Source organism: Talpa occidentalis, unplaced genomic scaffold (genome assembly GCF_014898055.3).
Source record: "Talpa occidentalis isolate TD23 unplaced genomic scaffold, MPIMG_talOcc4v2.1 talOcc4.12, whole genome shotgun sequence".
NCBI classification, from domain to species: domain Eukaryota; kingdom Metazoa; phylum Chordata; class Mammalia; order Eulipotyphla; family Talpidae; genus Talpa; species Talpa occidentalis.
Window position 1 is genome coordinate 25,586,010 of NW_023601212.1, and position 20,309 is coordinate 25,606,318.

Here is a 20,309-nt window from a genome sequence, read left to right on the forward strand (position 1 = left end):
CAAAGTGGCACTTATGAACTTGAGGTTGAAACAGTTTGGATAAAAGGATGCTGGGTTTTCAATGGCCCAGAGTCATTTTTTTCCAGCAAGTCCAGGTGAGTATCAAATATCCCCATAAAGTTATTAAATAACGCCCATCCTAATAGCTGTAAATATGAGAAGGAAAAGTTGAAACTCCACTCCAGGCCAAATATTGGCTCAGTGGGAAGTCTTTAGCTGGCACACACAGCAATCCCAAACCAGATTATTCTTCTCCACTTAGGGCAGAATATCTCCTTGGGTGGAATGGCCAAGGCCAGATGCTCTAGTTATTCTGCTCCACACACAAGGTCTGGTCTCTGAGTCTGAGGCCTTGAATTGTCCCTGCAGAGACACAGAGTAGTGCTTGTCATGTCAGGAATCACTCAGCTCAGTGAATGATGTCTCTCACTAATGCCAAGCCATGAATCACTGGTCTGTGGTACTGTAAAATTAACATGCACCGCTATAAATAACTCATCTGTAATGGACTGTCATTGATGGCTTTTTGGAAAGGCTTGACTCAGGAGTAAGGGTTTTAATGACTGTAATTGAAATTAGATGAAAAGCATCAGTATTGGGCTTTTTCCTGACCCACGCGAGGACAAATCCCATCATATGTCAAAACAATTATGTGGTGTCAAACCTGAGGGACAGGATGCCATGGCGCCTCTCCTCTGGTGCCTTTGGCCTGCCTTCCCCTGAGATGTCCCCTGGTGAGTGGCAAGTCACACGTGCGTCGCTGCTCGTGCTGTCCCTTCACAAAGAGCCTTAACAGAGCCAGGCAACACTGGACAAGCAACCCCCACAACTCCCAGATCACAGCTATTACCAGTGGGGAGAGTCATTATTATTAATAATGAGGACTTCCTTTGTATAGTGAGCGCTGCCTACGAAGATTTTCACATGCATTAATCCCATTTGATCCTCACCCAGGCCCTGAGAGGTAGTTCAGACATGGCGGCCGTGATGGTCCTCAGATGTCTGAAGAGACAGAGGCTCAGAGCACTGATGACTTGCCCAAGGTCACACAGCTAGTAACTGACGGTTCAGGAAGCAAGAACCTCTGATCCAAGCACAGCCACACCCCAGTGTCTCCTAGCCACAGGCTAGTGGTTGGTGTCAGATATCTTCCTTCCTCTTGCCTGACCAGCATGCTTCTCGCATCTGTGAAACACTTGACCTAACTAATCCCGAGAGGCCCTACTTCCCCATGGTTAAAAGGAAAATAAAGACAGCTGAGGATAAATGCAAGGTAGGGTGTTTTTCGCTGACTGACTCAAATTCTAAGTAGCTTTTTAGTACAATTTGTGAGTGGAGGTTCCAAGCAAGTAGTAGGGAGTTTTTGAGACAGGCTAGATGGCACTTTGGCACTCTCTTTTCATGTTGCCACTGGTGTAATAGATAGCTTCGAGAATTTCATCTTAGGTGATGCTGAGAATTACAGAGGACTGAGCTTTCACAAGAAAAAGCCCCAAGTCTGGAGTTTAAGTCCCTCAGGAACACTCATTCTCCAAAGGCCAGCTTCCCCTCATTGCCCAAAATCAGATATAGCTCTTTAGTGGTTTCCTGGTCCCGGCATGTGTGCCAGGAAGGAGGGGCTCTGATGCCACCGTCAGGTCCTTCAGTCTGTGGTGGTTACTGTCAGCCTTTTCCTCAGGAGGCAGATGACCTTAGGAGCAATAGAGCAGAGACCATACACTTTGGCTGGCCTCTTCTGAATCTCCGGGCTCCAGACAATTAGTCGGAGGAGCTGAGACCACGTGCACCTCCAGCTCGAACATCTCCCCAACCGAGCCTGCGCCAAGCCGGCAGGTTTGCAAATGAACACACAGCATACCTTTGTTCATACAGCATGTCACCATTCCCCACCTGGAGAGAGCTCCGTAATCCTCCTGTGCCAAAATAACAAGTCCCACATAGGATTGCGTACATGGTCTAATTACACGTAACAAAACATCTCCTCTCAGGAGAGAAGGAGTGTTTGGTAGTAAATTAAGAGATGCAAAAACCACTGTGAGCCGTGCTGATTAATCCAGTTCTCTAGCCATGGGAAGGATCCTTGAGAAATGGGTTTGCAGTTTGATGATAATTATATGCCCACTATGGGGGCTTTGCCTATGCACTGGCTTTTGTGTGGAGGGGAGGGAGGGTGACTGAGATGGAGACTGCAGAGCTGATTCATTCAATGTTGTGTTGATGGAATGGAAATTGCTCCACAAAACACTAATACTTATTAAATGGGTAAAGCACTAGGGAGCCCACCTGCATGGGCTCTCAATACCTCTCGTTGCATTGTCAGACGGGCTAGCCATCTGTGCACGCTGAAACCTGTATTCAGCTTTACCCTTAAGAACTCTGGGTTTATTTGACTTTGCTTACCCCTCTCAGCACCAAGCTCAGAGAGCCACTCTGGACTGCTGTCTGTGGGGACCTTACTGATTAAAGGGAATACAGAACAAATACGTTTGAAAAACAGAGAACAACATGCTTCCAACTAATTATACAGATAGACTCCATGGGCAATGTTTTTGGGAGGAGGGTCTGGGGGTCAGGACGAGCATGTACATGCACCTCCAAGAAGCTTTATGGATCATAAAAATGCCTAAATGAGGTCTGTGTTTGACTTTTTGGCTTATTCCCATCCTTGCTGTCACTTGACAACTCAGAGCCTTAGTTTGCTAATCTGCAATATGGAATCAGTAGTTATTTCCACCCTTCCCACTTTAGGGGTTATTGAGGAGACATAAAGGAGAAGAGATGTGAAAATGTCTTGCAAACTGTAAAGTATTATACATATTTTGCTTAATATCATTTCCTTCATATTAGTACAGTGTCTAGCACATAGCAAGTGTCTAATAAATATGCTGCTTGATAGATGGGTAGACAGATGCTAAAGGGTGAGAATAGAGCTATTTGAAACATTTGGGAAACTCAAGGGAGATTTGCTATAAATCATGGGTTTTTCATAGAATTTTTAAATGAGAAGGGGGGGGGGATAGTGTCTTGCCTGGGAGAGCAGAGGAATATGGGCTGTAGAATGAGTGGATCTGAATAGGAGTACCATATTTCTTTGGTTAGAATCTGCGTAGAGGAGAAGTTAAGGGAAGTTAAGTAAAAGGTAGAGAAAATGAGAAGAATTCACAGAGGCCCAAGAAGTCGGAGGCCAGTTTCTGGATTGGAGCTTGTCCTTGAGAAGACAAGTCGATTGCATGAGATTCTATGCAGAGATGGGTGTCTCTGAGAGAATGGGTGTTACACAGAGAAGGAGTACATGTGAGCCTGCAACACCCTTGCAAGAGAAATACAGGTTTGCATTTAGTGATCAAAAACAAGACAGAATAAATGGTGCTGGACCACCACAGGCAAAAAAATGAAACTAGACCAATACCTTTCACCATGCACAAAAATCAACTCAAAATGGGTAATAGAATGGGACATAAGACCTGAAACCATAAAATATATAGAAGAAAATATAGGTAAAATACTACAAGACATATAACACAATAACATCTTTAAAGACTCATCATGCACAGCAAAGATAGTCAAGGAAAAGATATACACCTGGGATTATATCAAACTGAAAATCTTCTGCACAGCAAAAGAGACATTAACCAAAACAGACACACCCCACTGATTGGGAAAAAAAATCTTTGCACTCCTTTCAACTGATAAGGGACTGATCACAAAGATATACAAAGAACTCACAAGACTCAATAAAAACAAAATAAACAATCCAGTCAAGAAATGGGCAGAAGAATTTAAAAGACATTTCTCTAAAGAGGAAATGCAAATGACAAACAGGTATATGAAAAAATGTTCAACAACCCTTATAATCAGGGAAAAGCAAATCAAAACCACACTGAGATACCAACTTACACCAGTAAGAATGGCACATATCAAAAAAACAAACAACAACAAATGTTGGCAAGGATAGGGTGAAAAAGGAACTCTCCTACATTGCTGGTGGGAGTGCAAACTGGTCCAAACACTATGGAAAGCTGTCTGGAGGTTCCTCAGTCTACTAAACATGGAGCAACCATATAACCCAGCAATTCTACTCCTAGGGATCTACCCAAAGGACACAAAAACATTGATTCAAATGACCACCTGTACCCCTATGTTTATTGCAGCACTATTTACAATAGATATAACCTGGAAACAACCCAAATGCCCCAAAATAGATGACTGGATCAAGAAGATGTGGTATATATACACCATGGAATATTATCCAGCAATGAAAAAAGATAAAATCATGCCATTTGCAGCAATGTGGAAGAAGCTAGAAGGAATTATGCTCTGTGAAATGAAATAAGCCAGAAGGAAAAGAAAAATATCGGAAGGTTTCATTTATAGCAGGAATATAGGGGAACCAAATAAGACATTAGTGTAAAAAAATAATAACTACAAAACACAACAAAGCAAAAACAGACAATTATAAATCAGAGACATCCTGCAGGGGAGGAGGAGGGAGAGGGATCAGAGGGAGGGAGGGAGGAGCACAGGGGACTGGGTGATGGTGCATGGATGCATTGGTGAAGGAAACTCTATGGGGACTACATCTGAGGGGGTGGGGAGAAGCAAATGTTGTTTAAAAATGAACATTGATGTAAAAAATAAATAAATAAAAGAGAAAAAAAGAAGACAGGATGAACACATGTCGAGCTCAGGTACAAAATCTAGAATTAAAAATTGGGCCTCCCTGGTGGCGTAGGCAGTTGAGTGCTGTGCTGTGAAGCTGTCTGCAGCCTCTGCAGCACGGGTTTGATCCCCACTGGCCAGGGAGATACCCACATGGTGCAGCAGGCCTCTCCTGACCCGCCTGCTGCTCCCCTCAGCAGTGTATTTTAGTCAGTCTGCCTGTTCTGTTCCCCGCTCTGTCTCTGGTGAATCCTCTCACCCTTCTGCACATGTGGCCTGTACCCCGGTTCCTCTATGTATAAATAAATAAATCTTTTAAAAATTGTGCCTCCCCAATTTTTTGTGGTGGTGACAATTGGTGGAAATAGGTGGGATTAATCATGAGCTAAAACTGCCATGTCCCGATGGGATGCCAAATGGAATATCCCATGCCAATCAAACAGTCCAATATGTCAAGGCATGGATCTGTTCAAGAACTTAGTCCTGAGGCAGTAGAATCCCCAGGGAATCAAAAGCAGCTTTTGAAGTTTCTAGGGGAGCTGCACCCCCTACAGACTCCCTCATCTCCTTTTAGCAGGCACTTCTAGAGTTGTAATCCCTCAAGATGAGAAAAATACATTTCCACTACAATAGAGGGAATTTCTGTGAGAATGGAGCTCTGTTTTGAATGTTTTAATATACAGAAATTGACACCCATCTACTTCGGTATTCAAAAACCCTCTCCCTGGAATAGAATAACAATGCTTTCTCCTCTATATTTTCCTTGCATGATTCCATGAACTGTTGTTGTGAAGCAAATCCTTCTGTTGCAGCCCTTTATTTTTACCTCCCCCCACCACTTTGTAAATCACTTTCTTTCTCTAAAAGATTAAAGTGTGGTAAAAGCTGCTAAGTGACTAAGAAATGGACCCTTCTGAGTCAACAGATCTGTCCCCCATGTATCTTTGAGTCATAGCTGCTAATGTTTCTTGACACAATCCAGTGTTTCTTTTGATTTTTTATTCTCTCCTGGTGGCAAAGCTTACAGAAAATTTTCAAAGCGTTTGGGGATGGAAGATTTACCCCTGATGCACGAACCAGCCTGACCATCTTGTGGAGCTCCCTGTCAAATATGATGTGGTGTGTCCCTTTCATGGCACAGCCTGGTTATCTCTTTGCTCTTTCACCTGCCAAGTCAGGTTGGGAGGCTCTTCCACTGTGTCTCCAGGAGCTTTAAACAGCCATTTCCACTTGGTGAGCATCCACTCTCTGTATCATGCCCAGCACTGCATGGAGAGGATACAATGCAGACTCAAATCCAGATCCTCCCCTTGCTGCAGAGATCTCTGGAAAAGTACTTTACCTCTTGGAATCTCAATTTCTCATCTATAAAATGGAATGGATATATGGAACCCAGAGGAATGTTGGAGGATGAAATGTCATCATTTTTGCATGCTTGGCACTTACGGGGCTTCAAGATATACAAGTTCACTTTCTCCCTCTTTCATTTGAGACTCTCTCTCTCTTTTTCTCTGCATAGGCATACATTATGTGGATGATACATAGGAAACTGGCAGCAGCAGTTGCTTTTAGAGAGGCTTTAATCTAACATAGGTGGGTAGTTTACTTTTCATTGCTCAACATTTTGTACTATTTTAAATTTTTGTCATTAGAATGTGTTTCTTAAAAATGGTCAGCAAAATATGTATATTTAGAAACTCTGAGCTCCTAACCCTTGAGCCCTTTTTCTTTTTCCCTCAGCATCTTCTTTTGCTTTCAGGACTTGGCAGCATGATTCTGAACAGGCACAGAAAAAAAATTCTGTATGTGTTGATTTCTGTTTTGACATGCCTAATATTGACATGCCTGTAGGACTTGTTCAGTTCAGAAGGTCTCCAAATTCAGGAGTCTCTGAGAAATAGATGGACTTTTTAATAAAGGATTAGACAACTGGTTAGCCATTTGGGAAAAGATAAAAATGGATCCATATCTCACACCATCTCCCAAAATAGACTCCAAATGTTTGAGAGATTTAAATGTAAAAAAAAAAATGAAACATGCAAATAATAGAAGAAAACATGGGTGAATTTCTTTATAATCTAGGGCCAGAGAAAGCTTTTCTATCTTGAATCACAATCCAGATATTGTGAGAAAAGATTGATAAATATGACTACTTAAAAAAATTTTTTTTTGCCTGCCCAAAACTTCAAAGTCAAAATATAAGTAACACACTTGGAGAAAGTATAGGAAGTATATATCAGAGATAAAGGACCAATAGCCTCCCTCCCCCACAAAAAGAACATTTGAAAACCAATATATCAAAGACCAAAAACCTGAAAGAAAAATGAGCAAAGAGACAGATACTTCAAGGAAAAATACACACAAATGATCCTTAAACATGAAAAATGCTCAAACTTCTTTTGTTTAAATGGAGTGTCCCCAAAATTTAATCCAGGAGAAAACAAACTCTTAATAAGAGAAATGCAAAATGAAATTACCCTCTGATTCAATTTTTCACCTCTCAAGTTGGTACAATTCAAAATGTTGGCAACTCATACTTTGGAGAAGGCTACTGTCAGAAGGTACTCTCAGAAATTGCTATGAACCAGAGACACTTTTTGGGGGGGGGGGCGGGAGGGGAGGGATTGGGGTCAGAATGGGGGGATTGCAAATGTATGAGGAATATAAAAATAAAATTTATTAATTAAAAAAAAAAAGAAATTGCTGGTGAGAGAGCAAAATGGTCAATCTCAGTGGAGAAGAATATAGAATGTTGAGCAAAACTATGCAGTTAGCTTTTTTTTTTAATTTTTTTTTATAGAGGCACGTTTTACTTATTTATTTATTTGTTTGTTTGTTTGTTTTGTTTATACATGCACTGGGTACAGTCAGAAGCGCGGGAGGGTGAGAGAATTCACCAGAGCCAGAGAGGGGAGCAGAGCAGGCAGAAGGACCGAAGTACACTGCTGAGGGGAGCAGCGGGCGGCAGGAGAGGTCTGCGCGCCATGTGGGAGCAGTGGCCGGGGAGCAGCCGGGGATCGAACTGGCGCCACAGAGGCCGTGGGCAGCCTCGCAACCCAGCGCTCAACCGCTGCGCCACCGGGGAGGCCCGCAGTTAGCTTTTGAGCTAGTAGTTACTCTTGTGGGATTTACCCCAAGATACATTTCCACATGTATGAACCTCTGTGATAAAGTTATTTATTGGGATGTTATTTATTGTAAGAAAATAGAGTCAACATAAATGCCTTCGTGCAAAGGATATGTTGAATAATCTATGGCATGTCCACAATGGAGAGCGTGCATAGTGCAGAGAAGAATGAAGTGCTGCTCTATGAGCTGATGTGGAATGACCTCCAGGACATTTTGTTAAGAGCAAAAAGTAAGGGCCTCCATGGTGGCGCAAGGGGTTAAGATGCAACCTATGAAGCTATCCGCAGCCAGTGAAGCATGAGTTTGATCCCCAGCCAGGGAGCTACCCACCTGGTGCAGCAGATCTTTCCGGTCTTGCCCGCTGCTCCCCTCAGCAGTGTATTTCAGTCAGTCTGCCTGTTCTGTTCCACGCTCTGTCTCTGGTGAATCCTCTCACTTCCCCCCACCCCACCACACCTCTGGCCTGTTCCCTAGTTCTTGTATGCATAAATAAAAAAATCTTTTAAAAAATTTATTTATTTTTTTTCTTTTTTCATAGACCTAAATAAATAAAACATAAAGATTTTTATACATATTTTTACAAATAATTACATAGTCTTCCTGGTTATTCCTTTTTATTTTTTTTTGCTTTTATTTTTTTTTAATAATAAATTTTATTTTTATATTCCCCATACAGTTGCAACCCCCCCTTTCTGAAAAAGCAAAAAGTAAGGTGTGAAAGAGTTCATGTAGCCTGTAACCTTTTATATCAGAAAGATACCAGAAAACTTGTGCTTACTCCTTATTTTTGCAAAAAGAAATGCAAGATGCATAAACCAGAGACAAAGGAAAAGGGTGGCCTATTGGGAGGTCTGAGGCAATAGGGAGGCAGCAGTATTAGGGATGAGACTTCTCTGGATGCCTCTCTTCATGTCGCTTTGACTTGTAAATCATATAAATGTCTCATATATTTTAAAATAAAATTAAATCTGTAAGGATGAATAGCAAATCTTCAAAGTGAATACCAAATAAAACATAGGAAGACAACCACATATCAAATTGATAACCTAACCATACAGAAAATAAATAATTAATTCAAAACTCTCCAGCACAGCATTCCAACCGTATCTCCTGAGTGAATTAAAAAAATGAATTGTAGGACCTCCCTGGTGGCGCAAGGGGTTAAGCACAGCACTGTGATGCTACCCGCAGCCTCTGTAACATGAGTTCAATCCCTGGCCTGCCAGGGAGCTACCCACATGGCACAGCAGAATTCTCCTGTCTCACCCACTGCTCCCCTCAGCAGTGTATTTTCAGTCAGTCGGCCTGTTTCTGGTGAATCTCCTTACCACCCCACCCCCACACCTCTGGCCTGTACCCCAGTTCTTGTATGCATAAATAAATAAATCTTTAAAAAAATGAACTGCAAAGAAAACATAGTAGGTTTGTTCCTGGTGGTGGTATTGACATAGTAATCACCAACTATTTAGGATATATTGTTAGTAATGAGGGGATGAGTTAAATACATTGAAGGGAATAAGAACAAGGGAGAGGGCCTCCCTGGTGGCACAGCAGTTGAGCGCTGGGCTGTGAAGTTGCCCGCAGACTCTGTAGTGCTGGTTCGATCCCCCTGGCCACCGGGGAGGGTCCCACATGGCGCACAGTCTTCTCCTGCTGCACTCACTTGCTCCCCTCAGCAGTGTACTTCATCAGTCTGCCTGTTCTGCTCCCCACTCTGTCTCTGGTGAATTCTCTCACCCTCCCATGCTTCTGACTGTACCCAGTGCTGCTATAAACAAATAAATAAATAAATAGATCTTTAAAAAACAAAAAAAGAATGAGGGAGAAGGGTGTGCAAATACAGCATGGGAAAAGATGAGGCAGGATCCTGTTATATTGGATTTGAATTAGAGGAATCAGTCTGAACTCAGGTTTGTCTATTTAACAGACCTGGAAACCATAAACTCACCTAGCATCTAGTATCTTAGATTCTAAAATGAAAGGAATCAAGACTCATTGGAGGAACATTTGGTTACAGGTCTGGGCCATGGAACATCTTGTGCCAGAAAAATATTGTACCAGAAACATGGTGACTTCTTAACAAAACCATGAGCTGGCTTCAAAGGGATTCTCACTAGTCAAACGTGAGACAATTAGAGCATTAAAAGGAATGATGGCAACAGATTATAAAAATGAAAAAATAAGAGTCCAAAATGATGTAAAAATTTTATAACAAAAAACATTTTAAGCAATAATGAAATTCCAGTGACATCTTCAGTCTAGTTAATCATACCATGCCATGAAATTTCCTAGATTTGAAGGTGTACTGTGCAGGGGAAGCTGGATTTTGGGTACATGTGTATCTCCGTAATGTTTCTGTAATCTTTTTTAGGCCTATAATTATTTCAAGATAAAGGTTAACCAGTAAACATGTGGGTGTGCATGTGGTAGGGCAGTGTTCTTTCTCAGAAGAAAGTTAGCATAGGTAGAAGAAATGGTAGAATTAGAAAATATCACCCCTTACAATCACCAATGCAATAATTCATTCAGACAAAGATCATCAATGGATGATAAATCCATTGTATGAGTGTCATTAGAGAATGGGGTGTTCACATGGTCTCATCTCATAGATTATTTATTATCTACAAAGGTCAGAGGAGATTTTATGGTGGAAAAGTCTGTCAGACATCATCTCAACCAAGTGACAGAAAGGAAGCGTCTCACATGACTGTCTCATTAGTTCTTGCTCCTTCAATGCCAGGTGGGGTCGTTATCAATATTGAAACAAGATGAGATTGTGAACTTGCTGATTTGCTGGGATGAGAAGGATGCAGCAGCACTGATGCAGTACTTAGACCAAAATATCTAATGTGAATTTGATGGCAAAAATACAAACACCCTTATTTAATTATTTTATTTTATTTTTGTTGAGGCAACATTGGTTTACAACACTGCTAGTGATACAGACGCATGGGACCAAACCTCCTCAGATACATGCTACCACGCTGCATCCGCAGCAAAGGCACCCAGCCCTCCAAGAACAGGCCTCCTATCATGCTCTTTCTCTTCGCCCTCGCACACCCCATCTTTCAGCCTCAATTCTAGAATCATGTTTCTGGGGGCTTCTTACTGGTTCAGTTTTTTTCTGATTGTTTTACTTCTCTATACTCCACTTATAAGTGAAACCATTCAGTGCTTGTCCTTCTCCTTTGGACTTATTTCACTTAGCATGATCCCCTCCATTCCATCCATGTTGTTCCAGTGGCAAGAATTCATCTTTTTATAGCTGTGTTGAATTCCATTGTGTATATATATATCACATTGTTCTTCTCCAATTTTTGTCTCTGGGCACTTAGGTTATTTCCATAATTTGACCATTTTAAATAGGACTAAATGAACATGAACATGTGCTGGAGTCCGGCACAACCCAAAGGATGCAAAAACACTAATTCAAAGGGAAATAGACAAGTAGCATGACCCGCACCAGGGTTGATACTTAGAGATGAAATTGCTGGATCTATTTTAGTATTTTGAGAAACCTCCATAATTTTTTTCCATAGGGAATGTAGCAGTCTACATCCCCACCAACAGTGTACCAGGGTTCCCTTTTTTCCCACATCCTCACTAACACTTGCTGGTTTTGGTCCTTTTGATTTGAGCCACTCTCCCAGGTGAGATGGCATCACCTTGTGGTTTTGACTTGCATTTTCCTGATGATTAGTGATGATGAGTAATTTTTCATCTGCCTGTGGTCATCTGTATGTCTTTGGAAAAATGTCTACTTAGCTCTTCTGCTCATTTTTTGATTGAATACTCATATTTTGATTATAGGACATTATATTTGAGACTAGCCTGGACTCCAAAACTATCAGTGATAAGAGATTAAGTGGAAAAAAAAGAAAGCTGGAGACATTCTAAATTAACAAGACAAACAAGACTAAAGACAATGACTGTTAAGCAGAGTAGATTATTCTTGTTTGTATCCTGGATCAGAAAGAAAAGTTATAAAGATCATGACTGACACCACTGTGAAACCTCACATATATGGGCAGTATATTAGATAATATTATTGCATCAGTGTCTGGGGAGGTAAATGTCTTGGGAGTGAAAAACCATTGTGCTTATATAGGACATGCCTAGTTCTTAGGGGATACATATGGGTGGATTTCAGGGGACAAATTTCAAGATACCTGTAACTAATTTTCAAATGGTCAGCAAAAATGTTAAATTGAGGGAGAGTAATCAAGTAAATAGAGCAAAATGTTAGCAGTTGGTGAACCAAGTATAGAGAAAGGTATATGCGTAATATACTTCTAGCCCTTCATAAGTTTGAACGCTTTAAAAATAAAACCTTGGGATCATTAAAATTAGCTGACATTGGTTGATTTATAAATTTTCTTTTTCTTGCACTGGGATTGGAATCCCTCCCTCAGTTCTCAGCATGATGTGGCAAGAGTTGCTAGTGACCTAATTGCTCAATGAGTCCCAGGCTTCCACTGTATCTATAGAACAGGCAGCCCAGTCCTTTCACCTCTGGGCTCTGCCACTGTACCAGCAGGGACCATTAGTGGAAGCTGCTTGGCTCATCACTGAAGCTAAGAGAGCATCTGGGGAGTGATAGGGCTTCAGTGGCCTAAGGGCTTGCTGAACCCTTCAGCCTTAGGGAGTTAATACCTGGTGGATTACTCCTCAATCATAAAAGCTGCCTCAGTCTCCCTCACCCATTTGGTGATGGGTGAGGTGAGGCTTATAAACACAAAGAGGTAAAGATGTACTCCTGAAATTATATGATATTGTAAATCAATAAAATTTTATTAAATAAAAGAGACTTCTATTAGAATTGTATTGGAAAACATAGGATATATATGACTTTTCCTCAATGAACCATTTGCATTAGGCTTATTTTATGTAATATAAAGAATCTTCTCTTATTAGTGTTCTATCGGAAAATCTAGAATTCATGTTACATTGAGAGAATAATGTGGAGATAGCCAATTTTTTGCGATATTAAGAATATTGTGGGAGAATTCTATTGCAAAATCTGGAATAATAAAATAAAATAAAAATAAAATAAAATAAAATGGGAGACAGATGGAGTTGATTGTTTTCAGGAGGAGGGTCTTCTTTTTGGATGTAGCTGTTAATTACTGTGGCTATTCCAATAGTGAGTCACAATCACCTAACTGGCCTACGAAACTGGTCAAACAAAGAAACAGGTAAGAACATCCATTTACTCAACAGCAGGTTGTTTGCACTATGCTTTATATTGAGGCCGCAAAGATGAATAAGACATGGTCCATGGCAGACATGTGTTAATTGCATATTTGGGAGCATAGACTATAGATCACAGCCACATGGTAGTGGGTAAATGCACAGAGTGATCTTCATATTGTAGCTGAGGAGCAGCACCTAATTTAGGAAGTGAAGGCATGAGAGGAAGCCTCTTAAAGAGGGTGAAACAATTTTCTTCAGTTGTAAAACTACTTCCTTTTGTCCTCAAAGATGACAATCAGGAAATAAGGTCCATGAAGGGCAGGCGGGAGTGGACAGTGGTTCTAAAAAAGTTTTGCCATTTGACTACTCTTACTTTTCTCCATCCCATCACCAGCCTTGAGAAGCTGTTACTCCCCAGAAAACTTGGGGCAGTTGGTCATTCTCTGCTTTCCAATCCCTACCCTAGAATCTTCAGTTATAAATGATAATGTAAGAAGAAATAACTCAGATAACACGCAAATTCTGAAGCAGACACAGAGGGAGGAGGAAAAAAAGAGCTCACTCCATTTTTGCATTTTCTGCACAGATCAGACGCAGAAAACAAAGCCATCGCTCTTTCTCAACTCCGTGCTTTGCATTTGCTCTTCCTTCCTCCTGCAAGGTCCTGGTCTCCAGTATACCCAAACTCTGCATTTCCATCCCAGCTAAAATTGCATTTTCTCTTTAAAACCTTTTCCAACCATTCTAGCTGAAAGTGAAGGTCCCCTCCTGAGAAATGTAATAGCGCTTATTGTCTGTGTGCTCATGTGGCACGCATCAACTCTTATTTTAGAATTAGAAGAACCTCAGAGAAATCATAAGGAATTCAGAGATGTATTCATTCATGTGTAATTCACTCACACTTTCATTTGTTCATAACTAGGTACCACGTTCTGTGTTAGGCACTGGGGATGCCAAGATGAATCAAGTCCTGTCCTAACAGAGTCCACACCGTCCAGGTGAGATGGCCGGATACATAAGTAATGACAGCACAGGTAAAATGGGCTGTGATCGAGGCTACGCACCAGTAAGCAAAAATCATTGGAGCACCTACTGAATAACAGACACTGTTATCTGCCAGAAGATTTCAAAGCCCTTTATGAGGTTATGATCAGTTTAGAGTTAGAGGCAGATCCAAAAGCACATTATTTTAATAACATGGTGAGTGCTCCAGAAAATGTAAACTCAGGGTCTCTGAGGACACAGCAGAGGAACACTGAACAAAGCATGAGGATAGGTCGGGGGAGGTTTCCTGGAGGACGTGGCACCTGAGGTGGCCAGTTTGAGGTCAGAGAAAAAGATATGGAGGGTAATGGACACAGGGAGGAACTGGCAGATCAGAAATGACTTAGTAGAGTATATCAGTAGTTTTGTGATTGATTTTAGTTGCAGTGAAAATAATCTCAGACCTTCTTGTTTCTTCTGGAAAGTCTTATTTAACATGTATCTGTTGAATGATTTAGGCGAGACATTACACAGTATCTAGGAGGATGTCTGACTTGATTATCCAGGGGGATCTTGTAACTAGGGTTTCCTGAAACTATGAGGAGCCTAAGATAAAACAGTACTCATTTCCAATCTGAGCAACGTAACTTAAATCTCGTGTGTGTGTTAGCATTATACAATGGATCAATTTTAGGAATCAATGTTGTTGATGCCTCTTGGGAGGATTTATGGCATGAGGGAACGTGGGCGGGTCCAGCAGGAAGAAACCTACTCTTTATGCTTTTGTCCTATTTCCTTATTCCTTCCAAGTCCCCACTGATTCTGTTAATAATGATTAAGAAGTAAAATCAAATTAAATAAGTATACTGTCCTAGCTTCTCACTCCCTCTATCCCAACACATGCTCACACTCATACACATACATGGAATCAAACTCATCACAACACACAAACACACACACAGACATGGGTTTATTATGTGTTTGTTTTTTTCTTTTTCTTTTTTTTTAAAGATTTATTTATTTATTTATCTATCTATCTATCTATCTATTTATTTATTTAATCTTTGTACAATGGACACATTTTCATTTTGGTTATATTCCCCATACAATTGCACCCCCCCTTATTTTGACTCTAGTCCTTCCTTCCCTACCCCTCCCTCCCCCACCCTCGTAGTGTGTCTCTGGTTTATAGTTGCTTGTTGATTTTGAGTTTTACTTTGTATTGATTAGTCTTTTTCCTGGTGGGAGTGCAAACTGGTCCAAGCACTATGGAAAGCTGTGTGGAGATTTCTTGACCTACTAAACGTAGAGCTTCCATATGATCCAGCAATTCCACTCCTAGGTATTTACCCAAAGGACACAGAAACAGTAATTCCAAAGAACACCTGCACCCCTATGTTTATAGCAGCACTATTTACAATAGCTAAGCTATGGAAACAACCCAAATGCCCAAAAATAGATGACTGGATCAAGAAGATGTGGTACATATACACCATGGAATACTACTCAGCAATCAAAAAAGATAAACACATGCAGTTTGCAGCAACATGGATGGAACTAGAAGGGATCATGCTCAGCGAAGTAAGTCAGAAAGAAACAGAAAAATACTGGAGAGTCTCACTCATAGCAGGAATTTAGAAAACCTAAATAAGAGACCAGGAAAAAGACTAATCAATACAAAATGTTTGTTTTTTTTCATCCGTGCCAAACTCATCTGCCTTTCTTATTGTCAGACTATAAATCCCTATTGTTGGTGAACCTACAATGAGACTGCCTTGATGTCAATCTCCAGGGGCACAGCCTTAATGGTCTGGATTTGAAGAGGAGGCAACGAGACATTGCTGTGTTCAAACGAACAGCTCCAATCTCAAATTCCTTGCCCCCTCCTTGAATTGCTGGGAGGCGTGGAGCAATGGAGCACAGGGAAGAATTTCCCCTCTGCTTGGTATCTGTGCCAGAAACTTCCCAAAGCCCCTTTCAATCTGTTCTCTCCAGTGAGGCGCCCCTCCCAAACATGTGCCTGCTGGTACTGCTGCAGTGTCAGCTCCCTGGAGGTGGGGGTTCCGGCAAAGCAGCTTCAGTCTATCCGAGAAGGTCTGGGTGGGGGTGGAGATAGTTGGGGTGACTCTGGGGGTTCCAGCAGAATTTGGGTCAGGGAAGCATGAAAGGATGCTACTGTCTGATCCTCTTAACTTCTACTTTGACAAATGCAGAAACTATAGGTTTTTATGGTAATCGCTGCATCTTGGGATATGTGGCTAGGATTCAGGTGTATCTGATGTTTGGGACTTCAATGAAGAGCATAGTGCTGATCTAGGAATCAGAAGAAGCCAAGTACTCCTTTCTGTGTGGCCTCTGACTGGCTGGATGACTAACTACTATGCCTTTGGTCATGAGCATGGTCTACTTCACACATGGAGTGTCCACAGCTATGAAATTCTCTATGGAGCACTGGTTAGGTACCCAACATGATCATTTAAGTTAACTGCACCAACACTCCAGGACAGGCATTATCACTGCTTTACCACAGAAGAAATCAGAGAGAGGGAGGTAAGACACCTTATTTAAGGCCTCAAAGCCATCACAGATTTGGTGGCTTCAACACCTGTCTCTCCTGTCTCCCACAGTACCCAGAGCCCCATGTTCTGGGCAGTTAGGAAGTTACTTATATACCACACACTGATCTATAGCCCCATTAGTTTGTGAAGGGGTTAAAGGTTGAGACCACGCCTTGTAAGTATTTTTGGACAGTCTTCTTACCTGTGAAATAGGAATAATCACTCCATTTCTTCTCAAATGAGTCAATTCAAATAAAGGTCACCTGAGTCTTTGGAATTTGAAGGAGAAAGTGCAACTGGGGGTCTAAATACAAAGATGAGTCCATGCAGTCCCCCCAGAAACACCTCTTCTGTCTCCTGAATGCCCTGTTAGAGCTCACTCAGTTCTGCAAATTCCTCCTGGAGCTCAGTGCCAAATAAACATTCTCTCAAATTTCTTACATGTTATGAGGCATTGCAGATGACTCTGTATAATCAAATATGCCATTCCACATCTCATTTGTAATTTCACAATTTAGCTCTCTGCACCATTTAAGCACATATAGAGCCTCTAGAGAAATACTTATTTTTTTGCTAAAGCTTTTATATGTGAGCTTTGTGCTGATTTTGGTCTTTGCTGTGTCTAATAAGATTCTTGCAAAGTTTTCTCACTATGAAAGGCTTTACAAAATTTAAGGAACCATGGAAATAAGCCCTGGCCTGATATAGGTCAGGTATGCCAAGGAAGCAGCAGGCAGGAGGGCCAATGAGGAGTGACTGTTCTTTTCCTCTTCTATCTGTTGCTTTTATGTTGGGTTTGACTAGGCCTCTGGAGAATGCTACAACTGCTTGACAATGATGCAGAGCTTACATCTTTCAAAGCACATCTGACATGTCATTTTTGACTTGAGTTTCATAACTACTAGTAAGCAAGATAGGGCGGTTACTATTATTCCCACTGCATGGACAAGAAAACATGTTTGGAGAGGTTAAGTGACTTACCCAAATTCCATAAGGCCAAATTTAATCATTAATTAATTAATTGTAAGCCTAGACATCAAATAGAGATCTTTTGATAAGTCCAGTCAGTATCTTTCTGCTAATGCAGTTGGCCTGCCTAGTAGTGGTGCCACATAGTGGCTGAGCTGAGTTCCAGAGATGAGATTATGGTATATGGTCTCTATCTCCCATTTTGTTCTTGAATCCATCCCCACTGTCCAAGTCCTGACCACTGCCATCTCTCATCCATCCTTCTGTCACACAGTACTAAGTTGGTTCCTTAGTTCCAGTCTGGACCCATGTGGTCCAATAGCCACACTACAGCACAAATGACTTTCTTAAATGCAAACTTTCTTTATGTTCAGGAAGGCAATCAAAAGAATGTAACCACTTATTGATCAGAGCTCTGAGCCTGGGCACCTAGAGACTCTTGCTTCCTCACAGTCCTTGGAATGTGCATTATGCTTGTCTTCCCTGCTCCCAGAAGCTGCCCAAGGTCATATCCCTGAGGTCATATGTGCTGGAAAACATCTGGACAACATGTGATTAAGCCCAGTTAAATTTTCCATAGAATTTAAAAAATTTTTTTGGCTTCCGGTAACACTGGTTTACAACACTGTATATGATTTGGAAGGGTCTAGGACCAGCCCTCTTTATGTATGTGTTACCACACCACACCTACCACCAAGATACCCACAGGCCTCCACTACAGTCCCTTGTGCCCCTTCCTCTTTTTCTTCTCCATTCTCCCCCTCACCCTATGGTAGTCTGTTTTACTCAGATTTCTAGGAGATGTTTTTAGCTTGGTTCATCTGATACTTTGTTTTGTTTCTCTGTATTCCACATATGCGTGAAGTCATCCAGTATTTGTCTTTCTCTTTCTGGTTTATTATACTTAGCATAATCCCCTCTAGTTGCATTCATATTGTCACAAATGCAAGGGTTCATTTTTTATAGCTGCATAGTATTCCAGCATGTGTGTGTGTGTGTGTATTTACTTAATCCACTCATCTTCCTAACTGGCTATTGTATATAGTGCTGCAATGAATACAGGAATGTACATACTCCTTCAAGTTGGTGTTTTTGCATTCTTCGGGTAGATACCTAGGAATGGAATTGCTGGAGCATATGGTAGATCTATTTTTAAAATTTTAAGAAATCTCCATTAACTTTTAAGATTTGGGGATAGTGCAGAAAACTCTTATCTTCAAAACTCTTATCTTCAAGAAAAAATCTATTCTCTTGATTATTAGAACTGCCACCTACCAATACGGAGTGACAGGGGCCAGTTTCAGATGAGACAGGGTGCTTTCAGGGTAACATTGCCATTGACAAGGGGCTAGTTTCATATTATATCTGGGAAGCTCCTGAGGTTGTGACTCAACAATTTAAAGCACTCTTTTAATTTTCATGGTCTTTCACACTATGGGGGTGGGGAGGGAAAGAGGGATTAGAGTCAAAATAGAGGGGGTTGGAATTGTATGGGGAATATAACCAAGATGAAAATGTATACATTGTGCAAAAATAAAAAATGATGTAAAAATATATAAAAGAAAATATTAAAAAGAAAAAAGAACAATAATTTTCATGGTCTTTAATAAAAAAAAATCAACAATATCTAAATTCTCTACTGTGGCCTCCAAGTTCTGCATGAAAGGCTGCCGTTTGCTTCCCCATACCCACCTCCCCCTGCCACCCTCTCCTGTACTCTAAGTGCCAGCCCCTTCCACCACCATATTCTCTTGCCTTTGGGCCTTTTTTCTTTCTCTCTCTTTCTTATGACTCACTGTCACCTTCTATCTGCTACATCTTCATCTTGACAATGTTTAATAATTTTGGAATAGTTTGTAACCAGCCCACCCCCCACCCCAATGAATACAGTTTATAACCTGTTACTATTACCAGTGATAAAACATAAAGTTACCTTCATTTTTTGTAGCATGATCGATAGAGTTTATAAAATGCTGATCTTACTCCAGTAATTAGCATAACGAGGTGGGTAGGGATCTGTTTTATAAATGAAGACACTGAGGCTGGGAGCAGTTAAGTCGCTTGCCCACCTTCATGTCACGGGCAAGTGACAGATCCAGCACTTAGACATCAAGACTTGAGATTTTTAGTTCGCACAAAATTATGCAAGCTGTCCGCCTCATTTATCAGCTCCTATAAAGCATTTTGGGATGTGTAGTGTAAGGAGGCACAATAGAAAATTGAGTTGCCTTTCACAGACTAGAAGGGCTCTTGTATAAGATGTGTTCCTAAACAGAAGGAGAGAAAAAAAGAAAGGGAGAAAAATGATGTTGCTGGAACAGCAGGCACATGGGCTCATTAACCTTCCAAACAATCTCTAATCTCTCCTAGGTCTCTGCTGACCAGAAACAAGTCAGAGGGGAGTTTATGTGGTAAACTTCGACCCGCAGGGACAGGATCTCTGGAGAGAAAAAACATCACCAGTGGCCAGAGTTTGCTGTTCATGCTGAGTCATGGGGGGAGGGGGCAGTTCTTCTTTCTTGGAATAACTGGGAATCATCCTCCTGGAAAAAATATCAGTGTCCCCACCACTGTTGCCCAAATGCCATGAGTGCCGAGGGCAGTACAGCTCCAATTAAAAACCCCAGCTTACCAAGAGCCTTCTCTAACTCGATCACTCATTTATCATGTTTTCATACCACTCATTCAGCAACTGACAGGCGCGCAGTGAAGGAGCCACAGAGGACTGGGACATAGCCCTCAAGGTGGTTATTAATAGCAGTTGAAGAAGGGGAGGAAAGTACCCAAGAGGAGGGGAGAGGCAAAGGTTGGGTGACA

General features: G+C 41.3%; 1 long non-coding RNA gene across 1 annotated transcript in view; it reads left to right on the top strand.

The window, feature by feature from the left end:
- Positions 1 to 19,912, top strand: part of LOC119239953 (uncharacterized) — a 28,643-nt gene extending 8,731 nt beyond the window's left edge. The window contains exons 2-3 of the long non-coding RNA XR_005124040.2: positions 13,904 to 13,979; positions 19,863 to 19,912. This is a non-coding gene — a long non-coding RNA (uncharacterized LOC119239953). The remainder of the gene's footprint in view (positions 1 to 13,903; positions 13,980 to 19,862) is intronic.
- Positions 19,913 to 20,309: the final 397 nt, after the last annotated feature.